At 46.6% G+C, this 23,774-nt stretch overlaps 1 protein-coding gene across 3 annotated transcripts in view; it reads left to right on the top strand.

Moving 5' to 3' along the window:
* The window catches only part of NDST2 (N-deacetylase and N-sulfotransferase 2), a 211,973-nt gene that overhangs the window by 43,368 nt on the left and 144,831 nt on the right, over positions 1–23,774 (top strand). The window contains exon 2 of one of the 3 annotated variants that reach the window (XM_029912872.1): positions 6,940–7,023. The exons of 1 other annotated variant lie outside the window; for it this stretch is intronic. The gene's annotated coding sequence lies outside the window, so the exon portion shown is untranslated. Of the gene's footprint in view, positions 1–6,939; positions 7,024–12,538; positions 12,769–23,774 lie in introns of those variants that run through there. One more of the 3 variants, XM_024218660.3, reaches the window with a different exon arrangement.

Genomic DNA, 23,774 nt, shown 5'->3' with positions numbered 1-23,774 from the left:
TGCAGACTTAGGAAGACATTGTCTGCATTGGTTTACATTTGGTTTACATCTGGCAAGTTGTCTTCATAACCTTAAAGTCTAGAAATTTCATTTATTTTAACTTAGTGTTTGGCAAAGCCTCCTACCAGCCCTCCTCAAGTGGATTTTTTTTAAACCCTATATATGTACAGTAATATTGGCAGGTCTGAATGTGAAGACCTATCACTGCTTTCTCCATTTGCTCATTTCCTTATCTCAGGTGTCATTGACTGGAATATCTTCACCTTTTGTCTCCTGTACAGAATAAACTCAATTACAGGCATATAATTAAATCAACATTCGGGAGGATAATTGGGATTTCAGTGGCCGTATCTCTATGAGAGCCTAAAAGTTGTGATTCAAAACAAGAGTTTAGGTCAGAGGTTCTCGCAACAAATTTTTTGGTGGCCTCGGAGTGCGGCCACCACCTCTTGCTGGCGGTTGCTCTGACTTTTTTCCTAAAATACTTTAATTTTAGGAAAAACAAATAAATATGCACATATATATGTCTAAATCATTGTCCTTTATTTAAGTAGGCTTTTTTTTTTCAGACTCAATAATAAAAATAATGTACAGTTGTCTCTATTCTTTACTGGACCTATTCAGAAACACAAATAAGGTGCTTTACATGTTTTGCTTTTTTTGGTTGATTTTTTTTTGTAAAGACTTGTTACCTAGTAAATTTGCTACTGTGAAAAGTGATATTTGTTAATATCACTTTTCACAGCAGACTTATTCAGCCCCGGCAAGCTGGGGGACAAATTAAGCCCTAGATGGGGAGATGGGTAGGGAGGCAGAGAGGGCCAGCGATGATGCGGGGGTGAGGCCGGGGCTGGAGCTTGAAGCCCTGCGGCTGGGGGACGGAACCCACTGCCACACGGCCAGAGCCTGCCACCCACCACCCCAGGGCTGAAACCCGAAGCCTTAGCCCCACCGCCCCTGGGAAAGTGGGGAACTCACAATAGTTGCCTGCTCCTACAATGTTTGTGGCTCCAGAAGGGGGCAGGGATCTGTCCCTGCTGGGGGAGGAGAGGCTGCTTTGCCGCCGCCCCCCATCACCACCCAGGAGGCTGTGGCCACAAGAAAAGCCCCTGGTGGCTGCATGCGGCCACAGTGGCCGCATTTGAGAAATGCTGATTTAGGTTATTTTTCTAGTGTGTTGAGAGTCCTGTGTATAAGAGCAATTTCCAGCTGAGACAAGATGTGTTTCTCCACTAGCTCAGCACAGCAGGGGCTCGATTCACTTCACCTGCTAGAGCAGCTGCCCTGCAAACCAAGTGGCTTCTAGTTCAAAGCTCCAATGTACTGAGTTACTGAGATACAGTTCTCACAGGATGGGGAAGATTCAACTAATTGGTTAAGCCATGTGAGTGCTTGCTGCAAAAAGACAAATGCACAAGTGAGCCAGGCTGATTTGCTCAGCAGTTAAAGGTTTGTATTTGCATTTGTCCATCAACTCCACTCCAGTCATTCTAATGCATCCGTCACCTGGGTTCCCCACCTCGCTCACTTCATGATTTCACTCCCCTTGGTCAGTGTCTTGGACACACTCCCTGTGCCCAAATCTGGGGCACTCAGTCTGCGTGTGTAATATCTCTATTTCTGTGGAAGCTAGGGGTTCTGGCTCTTTGCCCGTAGTTCATTTTACATTATGCAGAGCTGTATGCCTTCTGCCTGTGTAGCTCTCAGCCTGCCCTAGCCTGGATTTGGAACACAAAATCAAAATGAGGCACTATAAAACAAAACATAACAGAGGAAGCGTGACGAGATGTGGGATTAATCCCATTAACATAAATACTGTTCCCTCTAACCTCAGTTTCCTGAGTCAGTGTTTGATGTCTATTTACCGTGAAGACTGAGAATAGCAGGCTAGGATGGGATGGAATCAGATTTGGGTGCAACATGAGGGACGCCCATCGTAATCGGATGCAGCTGAGGAGTACACGCCTCAAGGCCAGCTGCTGGCTATTTCAGCTTTGTTACTGTGAAATCCTATCCTTTAGTCTCATTCCAAAGAAGTGGCATTTGACACCCTCCTTCAGAAATATGGTTATCTCTGGCTGGTTGTATACTGTTTTCCCTCAGCGGTAGTATTGGCTTTCTGTTCTGTTTTTGGAGGAATGGAGAAGGGCTGTTTGGGAAGGGATGCTCAAACTAACTCAATTTTACATCCATCCCAAACAATATCTGCCATTTTTTGATGGCAGAGAGGGATTATAGTGTGGATAAGAAGGTGCAGAACAGAGCTCCTGGAAAAATCTGTCATATTTCACTGTTGTTCAGGGATTTTGTTCTAAAAATCTCTTGCTGACATGTTGGGGTCTAGTCAAGCCTACAAGGAAGCCTGTCTAAAGGCAATAGCCCATCAGCACAGTATTACTTTAGATTTAAGACCAGATTTGGCTCTCAGATACATTCGTGCAACTCACATGGACTTCAGTGAGGGTTGTGCATATGTGGATCTAAGAGCAGAATTCTTCCCTATAAGCACAGTAAGGGTAATGTGATCTAGTGGACTGAGCCTCCTGAAGTCTAATCCCAGGTTGGCTGCTGATTTGCTGTGCAACTGTGGGCAAGTAATTTAATTTTCTGTTTCTCCATCTGTAGAATGAGGATATTTACCCACCTTCGTAAAATGCTTTGAGATCCTTGAATAAGCACAGAGTATTATCTTCCAAAAGAAGGCCAGGCCGAGCAGCATAGATTGCCAAGAACCCACTGCTTCCCTCAGTGTATTATCTCAGTGTAGCGCACTGGCTTGTGCAAATGACACTGTTTCCTGGCAGTTGATCTCAAGAGAGTATAGGCCCAGTTCTCTCTTAGCTCAAGGGGAAGTGGGGGTGGTTTTGGAGCTAAAGCTCAAGGTTTCTTGTCCCATCTCCACAGTTATATGCACTTTATCTAGTAATTGTGTCTGTTGTTCAAAGCTCATGGATTTGTTGCATGATGCAAACATTACTGGATACCATTAACAGTAGGTCTTATCAGCTGCAAGCAGCAGCACCTGCCTTTAATTCAAAATCCATGCACCTGGCGCAATTGGTGCATTTTAAATATGTTTAAATTAATAATAAATGTTGACTTGTGACAAGTAGAGTGAATAAGTAGAATTCTCTGTCTGATGGATGTGAGTGGTGTCTGGAATCAACTGAAGAATATAGCTTCATATAATCAAAGTGAAATACTGTAGATGTTTTTGGGAAGCTTGGTTACTAGCTCAAAGGAGCTCAGGGCTAAGATCCAGGCCAGTAAGTACTAAGTACTGTAGTGCTTTGTGTTGTGCATACATTGACTGCCATGCTTAACTAAGTATAGTACTTTTGGGGGCTGTTTTTGAGTCTAGAGAGACAGATCCTAATAAAATCCTCCAGAATAGATCCCTGAGCACCATTTTCAAATTCTCTTTTGCTGGGGAGTCTTTTAGGGAGTGCCTGGGGATGCAGGGCAGTGAACAGGAGCCTGGTTCCTTGCACATGATTCAAGTGTCAGAAGAGAGGATCTCAAGGGCTGCAAAGAGGATGTGGGAGAGAACAAGATCCTGTTCTTTTTGGACCTCTGACCTAGCACATAGGCAGGCTGCACAATGTGCAGTCTGGCCAAGCTCAAAATAAAGTATTTGGGTCAGACTTTTCCTCCAGGGATGCTCAGTGCTCAGAATGTTTGTTAGAGAAAATTGAGAGAAGGCAAATAATCCTGTACTGGGCTCTGCTGCAGACTTCACCTATGCTTGAATAACAGCTTTCTTCTTGGGACAGACTCATTCTGTTTGATGTCTCTCTTCTTTGTATACAGACATATCTCTCTACTATGAACTATAGAGTGCTTCTTTATTTTCCACTTCTGGGCTCAGCAGGCCTACAGTTTTCATGTGCTGTAGAGTAGGTTGCCAGGGATATTTTGTGGAAAAGACAGCTATGTTGAGGTTTCTCCCCACCAGAATATTTAAGGATTTTTTTTTACTGCCTGAAATTGTGATTTTGAAAGGTTTTTGTTGTTGAGTGAAGAGGAAATTGTTCCTGAAGAAGTGTGCGTGAAGGCTGGGCTTATCACAGTGTGCTCTAGCAAGGAGAGACTAGACAGGGAGCAATGCAGGACTGACTGGTTAGGCCTACTGTTGTTGAGACCCTGCCTCCTCAGCAGATGACAGAGAGGAAAATGAGCCTGTCAGTGGTAAACAGTTGGTTTTCCTCTTACCTTGCAGGTTTTGTTTCCTGTGTGTGGCTTTGCCATGTCACTGATACCCACGTTATGATCAGGTTTGCAGTGACCACATTATAAAACACTACTGTCACAGTGACAGGTCAAGCTGTGCTTTAGACTCCTTTTGAATATAGCAGGGGTCGGCAACCTTTCAGAAGCGGTGTGCCGGGTCTTCATTTATTCACTCTAATTTAAGGTTTCGCGTGCAGGTAATACATTTTAATGTTTTTTAGAAGGTCTCTCTCTATAAGTCTATATAATATATAACTAAACTAGTGTTGTATTGTAAAATAAACAAGGTTTTCAAAATGTTTAAGAAGCTTCATTTAAAATGAAATTAAAATGTTGATCTTACGCCACCGGCCTGCTCAGCCCGCTGCTGGTCTGGGGTTCTGTTCACCTAGGCCGGCAGCGGGCTGAGCGAGGCCTGCGCCAGGACCCCGGCTGGCAAGGGTCCGGCAGCCAGAACCCCAGACCAGCAGCGGGCTGTGTGGGGCCGGCGGCCAGGACCCCAGATCGGCAGTGGACTGAGCTGCTCAGCTCACTGCCGCTCAGGGGTTCCATCCGCCGGCTCCTGCCAGCCGGGATCCTGGCTGCCGGATCCACTCAGCCCGCTGCCAGTCTGGGGTCCCGGCCCTCCCCACATACAGTGGGTACCTACCTTCTCCCTGGTTCTGGCCATTCTCCTCTTCTCTCTGCACTGAGCTGAGGATGGCAGTGCACTGAGCACAGGGCTGGGGGTGAAGGGTCGGGCCAGGAGCTAAAATGAGGGAGGGGGCTCAGGGTTGGGGCAGGAGGTTCGGGTGTGGGGCACTTACCTGGGCAGCTCCCATTTGATGAGAGTGGTGCAGATGGGAATGTGGGGGGGGGGGGGCAGGAGCTCCCGTTTGGTGCTCCGGGAGGGGGTGGGGATGTGGCGGGTGCATGCGGTGTGGGGGGGCTGGGGATGTGGGGCGGTGCAGGTGTCAGGGCAGAGGGGGGGCTGGGGATGTGTGGGGGTGCCAGAGTCAGGGCTAGGGTTGTGGGGGTGGGATGAAGGAGTCAAGCAGAGGTCTGGGTGTGTATGAGGGAGGTACAGGGCTCAGGGCAGGGGTCTGGGGTGTGTGCGGGGCTCAGGGCAGAGTGTGTGTGTGTGTGTGTGTGTGTGTGTGTGGTCAGGGCTCAGGGGAGAGGGCTGGGTCACTGCCCCCCAAAGAACTCCCAACCCCCCAGCTCCTTGTCCCCTGACCACCCCCTCCAGAGACCCCCCACCCTAACTGCCCCCCCCCCGGAGCCTCCTTGCTCCCAGTCCTCTGACTGCCCTGACCCCATCCACCCCTTGCCCCCTGACAGACCCCGGGACTCCCATGCCCCATCCAACCCCCCCTGCTCCCTGACTGCCCCCTCCAGAGACCCCCCCCATCCAACCCCCCCGTCCCCTGACTGCCCCCACGCCCACCCCTTATCCAACCCCCCCGGACCCCTTACCATGAGGCTCCACACAGAGCCTGATAAGCTGCCCCGCGGGAGCGTGCAGCCTCGGCCCCCAGAGCTCTGCGCGCGCGGCGGCAGGGCTCCGGATGAGCGGGGAGCGTCTTTCCCTCCCCGCGGAGCCAAACACTGCCCCGCGGGAGCGCGCAGCCCCAACCCCCAGAGCGCTGCGCGCGCAGCGGCAGAGCTCCAGGGGAGGGGAGAAGGCGCGGGAGGGGCCGGCAGCTTGCCGCGCTCCAGCCCAGGAGTGCGGACCCCGCGGCTTGCCGTGCTGGGAGAGTGGGGTCATTTGCCCACCCCATGCGCACGGCTATGCTTCTGCTCCCTGCCCGAGCGGAGGGCAGAGGAGAGCAGGCCGGGCTGGGCAGGATTTTTAATGGCACGCTGGAGTCCCGGCAGGCTACAGGGTGCCATTAAAAATCGGCTCGCTTGCTGTCTTTGGCACGCGTGCCATAGGTTGCCGACCCCTGCAATATAGCTTCTGGAGTACAGCTTCACCCCTCTCTGGGTGGGATCACATGCCACGTGGTCCGTGCCATTCTTAGACTGAATTTCTGGGCTGCGCTGCCCCCCTCCACACACCCCATTTACCAAATGTAGTAACATGACTCGCCCACCTGTGTTTAGCACTTGTTAGCCCTTTTCCTCTGGGCCCAGTGGCGGATGGAAGTAACTCAAAACCAGCTTCTTCAAACAAAATAGTATTTATTTACCCAAAGGTGAATGTAGCAAGCAGAAAAAAAGGGATAAAACAACAAAAGGCCTGTATATCTGTGTCAGGCCTAAACTTCATCCTTTCCTTGCCAGTTTTGGGTGAGTTCCAGATGCCCTGCTCCTGGGGGAGACAGACCCTGCAGCATTCTCTCTCTTTCTGTCAGAGGCTCATTTCCAGCTGCTGCCCACTCACCTGCCTTCCTCTCTAGTCTGGTGTCTTTACTGGTTTAGTGCCCCTTTTCCCAGGCCAGAGCCTAGGATCAGAATAAACCTTGCCAGCCTGGCTGGAGCCAGATAGGTGAGCATTCCCAATTAGTAGCTCTCCCATTGTTCCCTTAAGGTACCTCATAGCTGTAATTGTTTTGATTCCTGTTTGTTTCCCTGTAACAGCCTATTTTCATTTAATTCCTTGCAGTCAGGCTGGACAATAGCAAATTGGTAAACACAGATGCCACAGGATGTCTGTTCTGGAAAACATCACTGCCTCACTGTACCTGACATCAGTATGTTAAACTAAGCTGTTCTTCCTCTCGGCAGGTGCACAGTGCCCTTTACTCAGTCTGCTTTTGGTGCAGTGTAGCCTGGCTCTTCCTCCAACTCTGCACACAGCTGTTCAGCGAGGTAAGAGAAACATGGATGAAACTGTGATCATTTTGGATTGGGGGTGTGGGGCAAGGGACAGGATGAGAGCAGCCCTCTTCCTGGGATTTTTGGTTTGGCATGTTGCTGACATGGTCATTTTCTCAGTCTAGGAAATGGTGATGAATTCACCTTTCCCTCATTAGGTCATAGTACACTCTGCTCTCCCTTGTCTGTTGCTGTTTGTGAGGTGCCTTAGAGTACAAGTAATGCTTTGCAGTTCTTTAGAAATTCTCGAACGTTAAAAAGCACACTAGGACAGGGAGTGTCCTTTTGTTCTGTGTTTGTATGGTGTGTAGCACAGTGGATTCCTGGTGTAAGATTGAGGTCCTAGATGCTACCATAATACACATAATAATATCTCTGTGAAATAGATAAATGTGTACACCATTTTACACCTGGGTAAACTGAGGCACGGCAAGCAAGTCAGTGATAGCGTTTTAGACTGGAACCAAGCGTCACTGGATAATGCATCCTTCTTGCAAAACATAAAGAAACTATAACATCCTGGAGTGTGATGCAGGTGTCAATAAGTAATCTTTGCTGTCCTGTCCAATATGCACTTGAAAGTTGGAACGCTTTGTGCCAGGGCTGTTCAAGGCGACATTGAAAGGCTGCAGTTGGCCTCTCCAGAGTGCACCCATAACTGTGTTTTTAGTGCCAGTTAGCTGTAAATTCAAAAGCAAATCTGGTCTTTGTGTGTAATGATTCGCATCCATCCACAGTTTGATGGGAACAATTGCCCACATATTAAATGAGCTAACACATGCTCCATTGTATGAACTGCATCTGTGTTCCAGCTCTTCCCAGGTGTAGGTGACTCCCATTCTCTGAAGGCAGAGTACAGTACATACACAAATGTATAATGTTGAACAGAAGCTGGGGAGGAAGTGAAGCCAGCTGTGCTCTGGATACAGAGGGAATGACTGGCTGGCTGGTGTAAAGGCACAGACTAATCCAGACACAGCACCAAGCACCCAGGAGAGGTTTTTGGTAGGAGAGGGTAATGTCTCACTGCCAGACTGTTGGAGCCTCTTCTCATGTTTTTTTCTCACTCACCCTCCAAATCTCCTCAATTACCTTTCTTTCTCCTTCCCTTCTGCTCTCCTCCTCCCTCCTCCGTTGTCTACCCATTATTCAGAAGGTAGCACACAGTGGCTGATAGGAATATATTGTAGTAGAAGAGGCGGGCTGACGACTATGAAAGAGTTAATGGGTCCCAGTGGCTGCTGGAGCCAGCTCCAGCCAGTGGTGTTGGAACAGCAGATTGAGGGGTAATTTCAGGTTGTCTTCGGGGAACAGTAGAGATAAGAGATTATGACTGATATCTCCCCAGCACTCCCTCAGCTGCTTATCAGCATGATATTCAGGGCTGTGTGTTTGTGACCTAAAAAGGATGTTCCAGCACAAGGTTTCCAGCCCTGTGGGCCTGCTCCTCTCATGTCGCCTTGTACTGCAGTAATTAATACAATCACTGAGAAGGGGGTGTATTAGAAGGAGAGATGCAGGGTCACACATCTTGGTTTGGTTTGTGTGCAGCCCTTTTCGTATTTAATGTCCATACCTGTTTCCAAGTTGGGCTAGTCAATGCTGGGAAATAAAGCCATGTTATAACATGTGCTAGTACACCCCACATTAAACACTCTGTGGAGAGGTTAGCCATGACCAGCTCACATGATTTTAAAAGATGACAGTCCTTGTGTACACTAAGTGCTAAGTTGTGCATTACAACCCAATGTCATTTCCCAGAGTGGTAAGCCCTTAGATCTCCCTGCTGTCTTGGAGACTTGCTTAATGAGCTCCCTGGCATGCAGTAGTGACATTAACTGGCCTTGGTGGTGGCTGCTAGCCAAATCTCCCTGTGCTACCATTTTATTGCATTTCATGCTGGCTAACCACTATTCCAGGAGCTGGTCAGTTTGTGTCTTTACCCAAAGTGTCTTCTTAGCATCACAGGTAACAGTATGGGAGAGCTATAATCTCAGCATCTCCCAGCAGGATGGTGGTTCCTAATCACTGGTACTTAAAATTCTGAGCCCTGGTGTTCTGCCTCAACAAACTTCTCACTCACTTATGCCTTCTGTAAAGTACACTGGCTCTTGGGCTGATCCTGATCTCAGTGTTGTGCAGAAGAGGAGGGAGGTCATCACTGCGTACAGGAGAAGGGAGAGCAAGGCCATGGTCAGATGGTACAGCCAATTCTGTAGTTGGGTAATGGGTATAGTGGCCTGAAAAGGTTGAATACTAGCATTAGGTAATGGTGTATGGAAGGTGTACTGGTTGTGAGGGTAGCTTGGAGGGCTTCCAGCCCCATCCTCCCCGCAGCAGTGCTGTAGTAGGAGGGAGTATAATTCCCTTCTTCCTTCTCCCTCTTTGCTGTGTTGCTCTTTCCCCTTCCCACCCTTTCCATACTCTGCCCTCATGATTGTATCTGAAACTGTAAAGTAACAGCATAAAAACCCATCCAAATCTCAATAACTTTAATAGAGCAAAAGTGGGATGGGAAGGAGCCTTGTTCGTGCGTTTTTGTTACCAGATGTGATTTGACGGCTAAGACTAAAGAGGAACTTTGGTGAGTACGGCGACTTCCCGTGTGCGGGGAGTAAGAGAGAGAAAATTGTCAGTTGAAAACAGCAGGAGCTGCATTAGCAAATATAAATGAAACAGATGGCTGAGATGCTGCAGCTGTCGCTTAGAATCTCCTGGAAGATCTTTCTGCAGGAGATTATTTTAAAAGGGGTAATGAAAACAACAATACAAACTTTAAGTTCATCATCACCAAAAAAAATAAAGGCATCCACTTGAATGAGATGAAATTCACCAGGCACTAATTCTTTCTTCACATTGCAAATCTCAGAGCTATGGAATTTAGTACTGTGTCAGATATTGCAAGTACATGTTATAGATTGTCATACAGTGGGCTTGCCTGGTTACTTAGTAATATTCTTTCTGTACTTCCATGTGAGAGACCCAGTCTCTGGCAAATGCTGCTAGAGAAGGGGAATATTGTACCTCCCATCACACCGTTGTGATCCTCAGCGGGCTGTTTTTAAAGACCTGTGGATGCTTCAGGAAAAGCTTTTGAAAATATTTTATTTAGAAACAATTCTTCTTTTATTACAATGTTGCACTAGGGATGTTAAAGTTCTGATTGAGGAGGCATTTTCATGTAAAGCACATAAAAACAGACACACATCACAAATTTAGTTTTCAGGTGATGTTTTTCAGGCTCGTTTCTATCCCAAAGGTGATTCTCTCTCCCCCCCTTCCTCCCTCCCCCCCCCCATGTGTGAAAAAAATGGCAACATTGCTTCTGAGTATTGTGGTTTCATCACAGTAGGAAAAACTGGAATTTCAGTGGTGAGGAGATTTTTTTTTTTTTTTTAAACATGTTACTTTTTGGTAACCAAAAGAGGCTTATTTTCAGATTGGCAGTGCATTTTGTCTTCAGTGAAGACTGTTTTGTTGTAAAGGCCATAGATAGCAGTAAAGACCTGCATGCAGTCTTTGTGTGTATCTGGTGATCTGCATGTTAAAATACATACAGCTTCATTTGAATCCTTCATTGCACATTCAGACAAATGACTTTGATTGCAGAAACACGTTCCCAGACAAACTGACTGATCACCTGTTCATAGAGTTTTGTTCCTTATGTTTTGGGGTTTTTTTTAATATAAATATTTGTTAATGCGTTATGGTTGAGCTTTCAAACATTATTTAAAATTCAGGAAATTCTGAGTTATGGTTATGTAACTGCCCCCTTGTGCACGTTTAGTTTGTCTTTATTACTGTATTTTTTTTCCAGATTATATCATTTCCTTACCATAAATATATCTAAGTGCATATAAAACAAAAGCATAAAATCTATTCCTGAAATTATCTATACTTACAAAATGTTGGGGCTGCTGAAAGAACTCCTTTCCTTCGCCTCCTCCCACCCCCAAAAAATACGTCTTCCAATTTAATTATTTATTTCACCCTTCTCCCTGCCCTGCCACATATAGCTTGAATAAATAGACACACTGTAATGTGCTCTGAAGGTCAGCGAACCTGACCTCTATTGGACAAAGTGTGGGGTGGGGAAGAGTGAGTTCTGGAGTCAGGCACCACTCATTGAGAAATATTTGCTCCCAGATGGCTAAATCTGGGCACTACCCACTCCAGAGACCTCACTGATCATAACTGTTCAGTAAGAGTTTGAAGGGAAATATAGTCTCAAAGTTAGCCAGGACACAAACCATAAAGACGTTGTGGATCAAAACCAGCACTTTGAACATCTTTCCTGCTGGAGTCTTGCAGCCTTGACCCATCCCACTATCAAGGCTGTGACCAGTGAAACAACAAGTAGAGGTGAACCTGGCACCACTTCGGCAGGCTGCCTGTCATGTGCGAGCATGCTTTCATGTAAAATGCATTCTCAGTAATAGGGGCATTAGTCACTCTCAGCATGCTGTCAGGATCCTTCCCTCGCCTCACTTCAGGGTTATACGTTGGGCACTTGAGTTCTGGTGGCTGTGGCAGTCATATCTTTGAATTTCTTTACTTTTTACCTCTTGCTCCAGAGGTACAGGGAGGGCAAAAAACAGTCTTTCAGGTTTCTCCTCTGGCCAGTCAAGGCTTTTTTTATTTTTTTAAGGGACTTAATCAACGTGAGCATATGACCCACACTTACTGGGCATTCCTTGTTCATGGTGAATAGTTGCAATCTCCGATCCCCATCACGAATGGTATTCAACATGTTACTTGTGCCTGTCGACATGTGCAGCCCTAGACATCTAAGGGCATCACAGACCTGTTGCTCAATCTCTGGTGGCTGAACGCCACTTGTTCCTCTAAGAAGTTGGACGCCAATCGCTTGGGAGTCGCATGACTAGTTAGCATGCCAGCGTCTTGTTTGTTATCGGAATTAACCAGACAAATGGCTCCACTGAGCATCAGCATATAACTGCCTCTCCTCTGCACCCCCAGCCAGCTGCTTTCTTATTTAGTGCAAAAGAGCTAGAAGGTGGGTGAGAGACACAGAATAGCTGTAGAAGAAGTGGATAGCTGGTCTGATAAAGGCCTAGAAAGGGAACAAAAGAAAAATGTTGCTGCTCCAACTCAGAATTGGGAAGGGGAGAGAAGAAGATGCACTCGCTGTTTGGTGTCTGACAAATGGAGAGAGGCCTAAAGTGAAGCTCAGAGGGAGGCAATGACAAGTGGCTGCAGGGACGACTAGGAGTTGGACTCCATAACATTTCAGGTCATCTCCATCCCGGGAAAGAAACAGAGCAAACAGTCAGACTGAAGAGAGGCCAAAACGGGGATATGTGCAGGGAGAAGAAAGGAAGAGACACACACAGAAACACAGGGCAAGGACAGCTGTGGTTCTGAAAGTGTACAGCATCATGTTTTCCCACTGAATGAGCTGCAGGCAATCATTAACTTCACTAGTTAAAATACAGTTTCTACCAAATGTCCATATGCTATCCTTGATCTTTGCGCAAACCTTCTTTGATATCAGTAGGAGTGCGTCTGGGGATTGAGGGTAGTACATGGCTCTCGCTTCGGAGACAAAGCTCCCAGCTCCAAATTAAAAGTGTAATTCAGCCTATTCCACAGACTGAGGATGATATGCCAGCTGTGTGCCATTTGAAAGAGAGCTAAGATTCCAAACTTTCACATGGTAGAAAGTGGTAATCTCCAGCTCTAGAAGCTTAAGGATACCCACTAACATTCAGAATTCAGGTAGGTTGGGAGGGGAGGGAAAACAAGATAGAAATTAGAATCAGGTGGCTTTTTTTTTTTTTTTTTTTTTTTAAAGGTCCAGTATCTTGCATCCTACCAAGGCAAGGAAATACTTTCTGAGTGAAAGTGGGAATGCTCATCTTTCCAGTGGGATAAAGCATTTATCTCTACCCCTGCTAGTTCACTAGTTATCATACTTAACTATGCCAGACTTACATTGGTTTGAACTCTGTTATATTTATTTATTTATTTATTTTTACACTAGTCCAGGAGTGACTCTAGCAGGTCCCAAACCTTGGGCCAGTGTCCTCCTCAATCCCTACTGTACAGTCAAGTATGTTTTAGAGACTAATTTCTGAGATGAGGTTAGGGTAGGAGTAGCAGCTGTAAATTAATCTGCACTGTCATACACACCTAGTGAATATTTCAGGTGTGATACAGTATTATATTGAGTAGGTCTGGTATTTGTGTTGTGGATTATACAGAATTCTTATGGTAAAAACGGCATCACCAGTATTGAATTACTTGCTATTAATAACTTTATATTTGCTCAGATAATAGAGTAGATGAGGGATTAATTTTTAGTTTTGTTTTAGTGACGGTTTAGCTTGATTTTTCCAGTGAAGGCAACAGGATACACCTGTCTAAGCTGCGATAATGGATGAAACCTTTCTTCATGTGGAAAACAACTTTCCTTTATTGTAAGATCATTTACTTACCTGAACTGTAGTAGCATCAGTCTTTGAAATCAGAGCTCTGAGATTCTAGATTCAAACTGTCTCATGCGGGGGCCTGAGCTGACTGGGTGCATGGGGAAATACTTAGCTAATTTGTAATCTGTCACAGATGTGAAATACATCTCTGCCCTAGTGCTAAATTGTGGTGCATAACTTTGGTGCTGTGGGTACTAGAATACCCTATGCTTCTGCTGACAGATGTGGTGAGGGTCCTTTCCAGAAGGAATACGGAAATCTCTGTTGGAGAAAAGACTCCCTGGGATGTGGGAGACCAGGAGTGTTTAAATTTGGGAAAAAAAGTGGCTATTTGGAACTGGAGCATTGGGACTTATTTCTGTCAGGTTGCAGCTGCAGTGAAGTCTGGTGGAATCTCAGTGCAGATGTGGGACAATGGTTAGAGGTTAAAGCTGGCTAAGTTCTCAAGAATTTGTGTGTTACCTTGTTGCCATGGGAAGGGCTTTGACTGACTGCTTTCCATGTGCAGAAGTGGTCCTTTGATTGCAGGCATGAGCTGGAAGGTTTAATATGTTGGTTTCATCTTTGTGTCTCTCTTTCTCCTTTTTCTCTGGGAAGATTAGAAATGCTGTGAGATGTTCTTGCTTCCTTCCCTTCCATTAACAAGCCCTCAGGTGATATGATTTGGTTTATGCTTCTAGCAAGACGATCATGGGGAAAAGCAGAATGTAAATGCTTTACTGCTGATGGCTGTAGGCCTGCCAAACCAGCACAGAATGATGCTAGAAATGACTAGGAGAAGGGGAGAGATGGCAACCCAAGACACTGGGAAGCCTGGTGTGGGAGGCACCTTGCTCTGCCTTTCTACGGGAAGCAAATACAATTGGATGTTGTCTAGTGTTTTAAATTTCTTGGGGGGAGTGTGGAGGGTAAGCTGGGATAGAAAAAAATACTTAGCGGCTTTGGAGGGCATAGTTGGGACCAATGCAAAGCTGAATATGATTCTTGCACTATACCATGAATGAACTAGATCCTTGTACAAGAATGAATGTCCCTGCCAGCTGTATAAATCATATATAATCAATCATTTACTACTGTCAGTATTCTGTATTCTTTGTTAAAGGAGACATGCGCAATTACAGTTGGCAGCACTTACTTGACAAATGCATTATCTTCATTCTTATGATCCTTCTGATTTCACTGCCAAAACCAAATAGAACTGTCTGTAGTGCTGGGAAGATCCTACTTAAACCACTCCAGAGCTCGGGCTACCTCTGACAAGGTTCTTGTTTGGTTCGCATAAATTGAACAAACATGCAGAGAGTTGGGCGTGTGGAAGCACTACATGTTCATCATACGTAGGCTTGGCAGAATTCAATTTGGATTTGTTTTATAATTTTGACTGATAATGTTAGTGTTTACTTTTAAGCATTTTTAGATTTTTATCAATTTTAAATTTTCACAGCTGTAGGAAATTAGGAGGGGTCAGACAATAATTATTGAATGACAGTCGATGTTGAGAGTCAAAAAGTTAAAGGGTTCATAACCATTAAAATGCAATTTGTTGACATCATATGTCAAAGTGTATAAAGTAAATAGCCTGAAATCAAACTAATAAATTCTCAAGAATAATTTTTGTTACGTTGTCTATCTGTACATTTTGATGATTATCAGTGGAAATATTTTTTGTCAGTTTGTATGTGTATGTACAGTGAAATCAATGTTTTATCTACATTTACTGATACAAACTGAATCCTTCCAAACCTAATCGGGTGTTTGCAAGCAACACAGCACTTAGCTTTGATCTACATCTAAAAGTTTTGCCAGCATAGCTATGTCAGTTAGGAGTGTGAAAAAATCAAACCCTAACCAACACAGCTATGCCAGCAAAAACCCTAGTGTAAACATAGTTATGCTGACTGTCTTTCCAATACGGGGGTTTACTGATATAGCTATACTGGCTAAGTCTTGCTAGTGTAGAGAGGACCTTATTGATAATACTGAGAGCCTCTTACAATAGAGGAGAGGCACAACACAAAGGGTTTACAGACATAAATTAAGCCTCACAACACACCTGTGAAATAAGTCATGCTTCTGGCTTACCAGTGTCCAGTATCTCTTTTTTAATATGAGATTTTTTTGTGGGAATGGGAGAATTAGGCTTTAGGGAGGAGCAAACATCCTGATGTAACAGTTGCATTGGTAAGACTTTGCTAGTCTATTGGAATTCCCTGCTGTCATGCAAGATGTTTGAGATGACTTGTCAAAATCAGTGCTTCAGAGCATCGGATGCTTATTAGTTGCTGATATCATCTAACCTTAATAAGCACGAGGGGTCTGTACTATGTACTGCTTGCACTTGGCAATTTCTTTCTCTCTGACAAATTTGACAGAATCTGAAGCCGTCTTTTGGATGTGTGGCATTCTCATTGACTGATGTTATTCAACTACAACATTCCATCGTATTCTCCTTAGAGCTCCAACAGGCCGTGCTGCTTATATTCAGTTAAGGGCTCTTACAGGGAATGGGAAAGAGAAGCAAAAAAGCAAATCTTTAGCTGTTATTACATACACACACAAAAAACCAACTATGTTAAAAGAACATTATTGAGGTTTCAGAGTCAAGCACTCAGAAGTTGGGAAATGTCAGAATTAAGGTTTCCCTTGCTACCTTAATTTGGCCCTCCTTGTGAATATCCATTATAATACCATTTTGAATTACATGATCACATTCCATTTTTTCCACTCCGTCCCTCATGGACTAAGGAGTCTGAGGTTCTGCACTTCACCAGGACATGGGTGTTTTTTTTTTTTTTTTTTCCTGTAGTGGCAACAAACATCAGTTTTTGACTCTTAGGCCTGGTCTACACTACGAGTTTAGGTCGACTTTAGCCGCGTTAAATCGAATTAAGCCTGGACACGTTCACACGACGAAGCCCTTTCTTTCGACTTAAAGGGCACTTTAAACCGGTTTCTTTACTCCACCTCCGACGAGGGGATTAGCGGTAAAATCGGCCTTAGTGGGTCGGAATTGGCTTAGTGTGGACGGAATTCGACGTTATTGGCCTCCGGGAGCTATCCCACAGTGCTTCATTGTGACCGCTCTGGACAGCACTCTCAGCTCAGATGCACTGGCCAGGTAGACAGGAAAAGCCCCGCGAACGTTTGAATTTCATTTCCTGTTTGCTGAGCGTGGAGAGCACAGGTGACCACGCAGAGCTCATCAGCACAGGTAACCGTGATGGAGTCCCAGGATCGCAAAAGAGCTCCAGCATGGACAGAACGGGAGGTACGGGATCTGCTCGCCATATGGGGAGATGAATCAGTGCTGGCTGAACTCCGAAGCAGTAAACGAAATGGCAAAATATTAGAAAAGGTCTCCAAGGCCATGAAGGACAGAGGCCATAACAGGGACGCACAGCAGTGCTGCATGAAAATTAAGGAGCTAAGGCAAGCCTACCACAAAGCCAGAGAAGCAAACGGAAGGTCCGGTGCTGAGCCGCAAACATGCCGCTTCTACGCGGAGCTGCATGCCATTCTAGGGGGTGCAGCCACCACTACCCCAACCGTGTGCTATGAGTCCCTCACTGGAGAAACACACAGGGAAGCGGGTTCGGGGTACGAGGAAGATGAGGATGAAGATAATGTAAATAGCTCACAGCAGCAAGGAAGCGGAGAAACCGGTTTCCCCAACAGCCAGGATATGTTTATCACCCTGAACCTGGAACCAGTAACCCCCGAACTCACCCAAGACCCTGGGGGCACACAGGGGACCTCTGGTGAGTGTACCTTTGTAAATATTACACATGGTTTAAAAGCAAGCGTATTTAATGATTAATGATTAATTTGCCCTGGCAATCGCGGCCAGTACAGCTACTGGAAAAGTCTGTTAACGTGTATGGGGATGGAGCGGAAATCCTCCAGGGACATCTCCAGAAAGCTCTCCTTCATGTACTCCCAAAGCCTTTGCAAAAGGTTTCTGGGGAGGGCTGCCTTATCCCGTCCGCCATGGTAGGACACTTTACCACTCCAGGCCAGTAGCACGTAGTCTGGAATCATTGCATAACAAAGCATGGCAGCGTATGGTCCCGGTGTTTGCTGGCATGCAGACAACATCCATTCCTTATCGCTCTTTGTTATCCTCAGGAGAGTGATATCATTCACGGTCACCTGGTTGAAATGGGGCAATTTTATTAAGGGGACATTCAGAGGTGCCCCTTCCTGCTCTGCTGAACAGAAATATTCCCCGCTGTTAGCCACGCGGTGGGGGGGAGGGGTGAAGTGATCATCCCAGAGAATTGGGTGTGTGGGGGAGGGTAATTAGTTGGGTTTGTGCTGCATGTTAACCCTGAAACCACAGCCCCTCCTTTTACATTGCAAACCCATTTTAAATGGCCAACCCAATGGGTGCTTGGTATGGTTAATGAGAGCAGTACTGTTTGAAACCATCCCCACATGTTAAGAAGGTTAAAAAAGCCAAAAGACTGTGTCTTACCATGGCTGCCTGCAAGCTGAAATCTGTGGCCTGGCACTGCGTGAGTGATCTCTCACACCAAACCATCAGGCCCTCAATATAAGAGGAAAAATGCGACCTTGTAACGAAAGCACGTGTGCTGTGTAATGTGAACAGCAACATTTAACGTGAAAGAGTGTACCCATTGTTCTCTAAAATGTGTCTTTTTTAACCACCTCTCCCTTCTCCTCCACCAGCTGCAAATGTTTCTCCTTCACAGAGGCTAGTGAAGATTCGAAAGCGAAAGCGAAGGACGCGTGATGAAATGTTTACAGAACTACAGACTGCCTCCCACGCTGACAGAGCACAGCAGAATGCGTGGAGGCAGTCAATGACTGATTATAGAAAAGCCCAATATGAACTAGAGGAGAGGTGGCGTGCTGAATCGCGGGCTGAAGATGAGAGGTGGCGTCAGCTTGCACACAGAAGGCAAGAGTCGATGCTCCGGCTGCTGGAGCATCAAACTGATATGCTCCAGCATATGGTTGAGCTGCAGGAAAGGCAGCAGGAGCACAGACCGCCGCTACAGCCCCTGTGTAACCAACAGCCCTCCTCCCCAAGTCCCATTGCCTCCTTACCCAGACGCCCAAGAACACGGTGGGGGGGCCTCCGGCCACCCAGTCACTCCACCCCAGATGATTTCCCGAGCAATAAGTGTTAAAGTTTTAAAGTTTTAAACTGCAGTGTGTCCTTTTCCTTCCCTCCTCCCCCACCCATCCCGGGCTACCTTTGCAATTATCCCCCTAGTTGTGTGATGAATTAATAAAGAATGCATGAATGTGAAGTAACAATGACTTTATTGCCTCTGCAAGTGGTGCTTGAAGGGGGGAGGGTGGGGTGGTTGGTTTACAGGGAGGTAGAGTTAACCGGGTGGGTGGGGGGTTGGAGATTTCATCAAGGAGAAACAAACAGAAGTTTCACACCGTAGCCTGGCCAGTCACAAAACTCGTTTTCAAAGCTTCTCTGATGCGCACCGCGCCATGCTGTGCTCCTCTAACCGCCCTGGTGTCTGGCTGCACGTAATCAGCGGCCAGGCGATTTGCCTCAACCTCCCACCCTGCCATAAATGTCTCCCCCTTACTCTCACAGATATTGTGGAGCGCACAGCAAGCAGCAATAACAATGGGGATATTCTTTTCGCTAAGGTCTGAGCGAGTCAGTAAGCTGCGCCAGCGCGCTTTTAAACGTCCAAATGCACATTCTACCACCATTCGGCACTTGCTCAGCCTGTAGTTGAACAGGTCCTGACTCCTGTCCAGGCTGCCTGTGTACTGCTCCATGGCATTAAGGGGTAGGCTGGGTCCCCAAGGATCACGATAGGCATTTCAACATCCACAACGGTTATTTTCTGGTCCGGGAAGAAAGTCCCTTCCTCCAGCTTTCGAAACAGAACAGAGTGCCTGAAGACGCGAGCATCATGTACCCTTCCCGGCCAGCCCACGTTGATGTTGGTGAAACGTCCCTTGTGATCCACCAGGGCTTGCAGCACCATTGAAAAGTACCCCTTGCGGTTTATGTACTCGGTGGCTTGGTGCTCCGGTGCCAAGATAGGGATATGGGTTCCGTCTATCGCCCCACCACAGTTTGGGAATCCCATTGCAGCAAAGCCATCCACTATGGCCTGCATGTTTCCCAGAGTCACTACCCTTGATATCACCAGGTCTCTCATTGCCCTGGCAACTTGGATCACAGCAGCCCCCACAGTCGATTTGCCCACTCCAAATTGATTCCCGACTGACCAGTAGCTGTCTGGCGTTGCAAGCTTCCACAGGGCTATCGCCACTCGCTTCTCAACTGTGAGGGCTGCTCTCATCCTGGTATTCTGGCTCTTCAGGGCAGGGGAAAGCAAGTCACAAAGTTCCATGAAAGTGCCCTTACGCATGCGAAAGTTTCGCAGCCACTGGGAATCGTCCCACACCTGCAGCACGATGCGGTCCCACCAGTCTGTGCTTGTTTCCCGGGCCCAGAATCGGCGTTCCACGGAATCAACCTGCCCCAGTAACACCATGATTTCCACATTGCTGGGGCCTGTGCCTTGTGAGAGGTCTAGGTCCATGTCCATTTCCTCATCACTCTCGTTGCCGCGCTGCAATCGCCTCCTCCTCGCCTGGTCCTGGTTTTGCTTTGGCATGTCCTGGCTCTGCATATACTCCAGGACAATGCGCATGGTGTTCGTAGTGCTCATAATTGCCACGGTGATCTGAGCGGGCGCCATGATCCCAGTGCTAGCTATGGCGTCTGGTCTGAAAAAAGGCACGAAACTAGTATCTGACGGACCAGGGGAAGGAAGGAGGGAGGGAGGGAGGGAGGGGCGAGTGACGACATGGCGTACAGGTACAGGGAATTAAAATCAAGAAAGGTGGCTTTGCATCAGGGAGAAACACAAACAACTGTCACACAGAATGCCCCCCCCCCCCCAGAGATTTAACTCAAAAGCCTGGGTTTAGCAGGCCGTTGATTTGACGGAGGGAGGGGGGAAGGTAATGAATACAGAACAAATCTATTTTTTACATCTTAAGACGACGGTGCAGCATGACTGATAGCCCTCGGCATTTTCTGGGTGCTTGGCAGCAAATACTGGGCGCTTGGCAGTTAGCCTTCAGGCCTATTGCACGATCTGCTGCTCAGGGAAGACTCTGCTAACGTGCGATGAGCCAACAGGGCGCGTGGCAGAAAATGGCATACTACGACTGATAGCCATCATCATCAAGACAGTTCCATAGGACTGAGCATGTCTGCCCAGGTGCCCATGATCGACAGCCACTGCTGTACGACGAGGACGGTTATCAGTCGTAATAAACCATCTACTGCCAAAAGGCAAAAGGCAAGGGGCTGGTGCAATGCAGCCCCACGGCTGCCGGCACCCAGATCGCCAATGAAGGCTACCAGTCATGCTGCACCGTCTACCGCCAAAAGGCAGTTAGCTGCTGCTGCTGTGTAGCAATGCAGTACCACGTCTGCCGGCACCCAGATGACATATGGTGACGCTGAGCTGAGCGGGCTCCATGCTTGCCGTGGTATGTTGTCTGCACAGGTAACCCAGGTAAAAAGGCGCGAATCTATTGTCTGCCGTTGCTCTGACGGAGGGGGAGGGGCCTGACGACATGTACCCAGAACCCCCCGCGACACTGTTTTGCATCATTCGGGCATTGGGATCTCAACCCAGAATTCCAATGGGCGGCGGAGACTGCGGGAACTGTGGGATAGCTACCCATAGTGCAATGCTCCGGAAGTCGACACTAGCCTCGGTACTGTGGACGCGGTCTGCCGACTAGAGCACTTAGAGCATTTTATGTGGGGACACACACAATCGGCTGTATACAACCGATTTCTATAAAACCGGCTTCTATTAATTCGATCTAATTTCGTAGTGTAGACATACCCTTCGTAAGCTCTTGGGGTAGCAGAGCCTTGGTGCTTTATTTGTCTGTAAAGCAACATGTCCACAAGGATTTTATATAAAGAACAAATTTAGGAGTAATTTTAGCCAAATTGTGCAATTTATCCTTCTTCCCCAGCTCAGATGTTGAAGAGGAATTGGTTTCCTTAACAAGACACCACTCTCACCAAGTGCACATTGCACAGGGAGGGAGTCAGTGTTGAAAAGCTGGCCTGGGCCCAGTAAAATCTGGGAAGGGGTGGAGACATCTGGGCTGACAATGTTCCTTGTGGGCCTTCTGAGTATCCTAACCCCTCTTGTTTGTGAAACTAAATTCCAATAACTGCTCTGCAATGTGATCAGTGTCTCCACTCCCAGGGCTGCTTGATCTGTTAACAGTATTTTTGTGCTGTTTCCATGGCAATAGCACGCTCTTTTTTCCTCATGATGATTGTTGCTTTGAGGATTGAACTTCTAGAAAATGCTTGGCCTTGTTGTCCCCCACCAAGCGTTCCACCAGCCTGGGGGGTCTGCAGCTGGGAGGGGTGGGATGGGTGGAATGTGACCACTGGCAGAATCGATGTGATCACAAAGTGGTGGTGGAAGGAACTAACCCTGTGGTTTTTAATGTTAATAAGATGGTTGTAAGTGTTGGCATGTCCCTAATTGTGTTTGTTAGCCAGGGCTTGGGAGCTTGGAGTTACAGCCAGCCATTTCAGGTTCTGTCTGTACTCTTGTAACTGCATATGAGACACTTTCCCCGAGACACATTCATGCATAGTGACAGGCCCAGACCCACACTTTTTTGTACGTCTGCTTGTAGGTGGTGTTTTGCACACCACATTAATGCACTCATTGATTCTTATGAAACTTATCCCAGTTTGCAAGGAAAAGCAGGCAGTGCTGTATGCTCCCATCTATCCCAGTAAAAGGCATTTATTAGCAAAGTAGGAGGGGCTCTGAGAAACCAGCAAAGCAGTACAGTAGAACCTCAGAGTTACGAACACCTTGGGAATGGAGGTTGTTCGTAACTCTGAACAAAGCGTTATGGTTCAAAAGTTTACAACTGAACATTGACTTAATACAGCTTTGAAACTTTACTTTGCAGAAGAAAAATGCTGCTTTCCCTTTATTTTTTTAGTAGTTTACGTTTAACACAGTACTGTACTATATTTGCTTTTTATTAATTTATTTTTTATTTTGTCTCTGCTGGTGCCTGATTGTGTACTTCCAGTTCCAAATGAGATGTGTGGTTAAATGGTCAGTTTGTAATGCTGGTGTTCGTAACTCTGAGGTTCTACTGTATTATGCTATTCTCTATGGCAGCTCCTGCTGGCTACGTTAGGCCGTGATGGTTCTGTGGTAGCCAGAACCTCCTCTACAAATCAGGGTATTCCCCAATGTGCCGCCTGCTTGGGGGGTTGGGATTGTAGCAGTTGAGGAACTGCCCCCACACATCTATTTTTTAAAAATGTTGAGTAGATCTGGGTCTTGTCATTAATAGTCATCATTTAAAAATAGACAAGAGCAGAATGAGGCGATTTGGTATCAGGATTCACATCAGCATGAACGATGATAGCTTGTCTTTCCCCCCAGAATACTGTATGTTCGTCTTGTGACCTGTGGTTAGGAAACCACATTCTTCTTGTGTGCCACTGCCTAATGGCAGTTTAATTGTAGGTGCTTTTGAATGGCAACTGTTTTATTTTCCCTGTCTAACTCTCTTCCCTCCCCTCGTCCCTGATTCTAAGAGCTGAGCCATCATAAGAACGGCCATACTGAGTCAGACCAAAGGTCCATCTATCCCAGTATCCTGTCTTCCGACAGTGTCCAATGCCAGGTGCCCCAGAGGGAATGAACAGAACAGGTAATCATCAAGTGATCCATCCCCTGTCGCCCATTCCCAGCTTCTGGCAAACAGAGGCTAGGGACCATCGCTGTGCATCCTGGCTAATAGCTATTAATGGACCTATCCTCCATGAACTTACCTAGTTCTTTTTTTAACCCTTTTTCTGTGCAGCCCAGCAGATGTATAAAAGACCAAGGTACTTTCTATGACATTGTTTATCCCTGTCTTTCCTCTTCCTTCACCTGAGACTGCACCTTTTTTAAAGTTGAAACTGCAGAGTGCAGGGAGCTGGTTGTATAGGGTACTGCACGGACAGGCTCATTAACTGATTAGGCACCAGGTCATTTAAACATCTTGCAAAAGTTAAATTTTGATCCAGACAAGTTGATTGTTTCACCAAGGTTGAGTGTTGGAATCCTCTCCTTTAAGAGGAAATGTCTACTGTAAGGGCTCAGCTCAATGCCAGAAGGAATCCTAACAGAGGGTAGAGCAAGACTGAGGGGAAAAACAACTGAGGAGAGTTGGTAGTTTTTCAAAGGGACACTATTAAGGGCCCAAAAGCAAGCTATTCCG

This window comes from Terrapene carolina, unplaced genomic scaffold (assembly GCF_002925995.2).
Source record: "Terrapene carolina triunguis isolate 2854851 unplaced genomic scaffold, T_m_triunguis-2.0 Scaffold310, whole genome shotgun sequence".
In the NCBI taxonomy this organism is placed as follows: Eukaryota; Metazoa; Chordata; order Testudines; family Emydidae; genus Terrapene; species Terrapene triunguis.
This window is presented reverse-complemented; position numbering and strand designations above follow the sequence as displayed.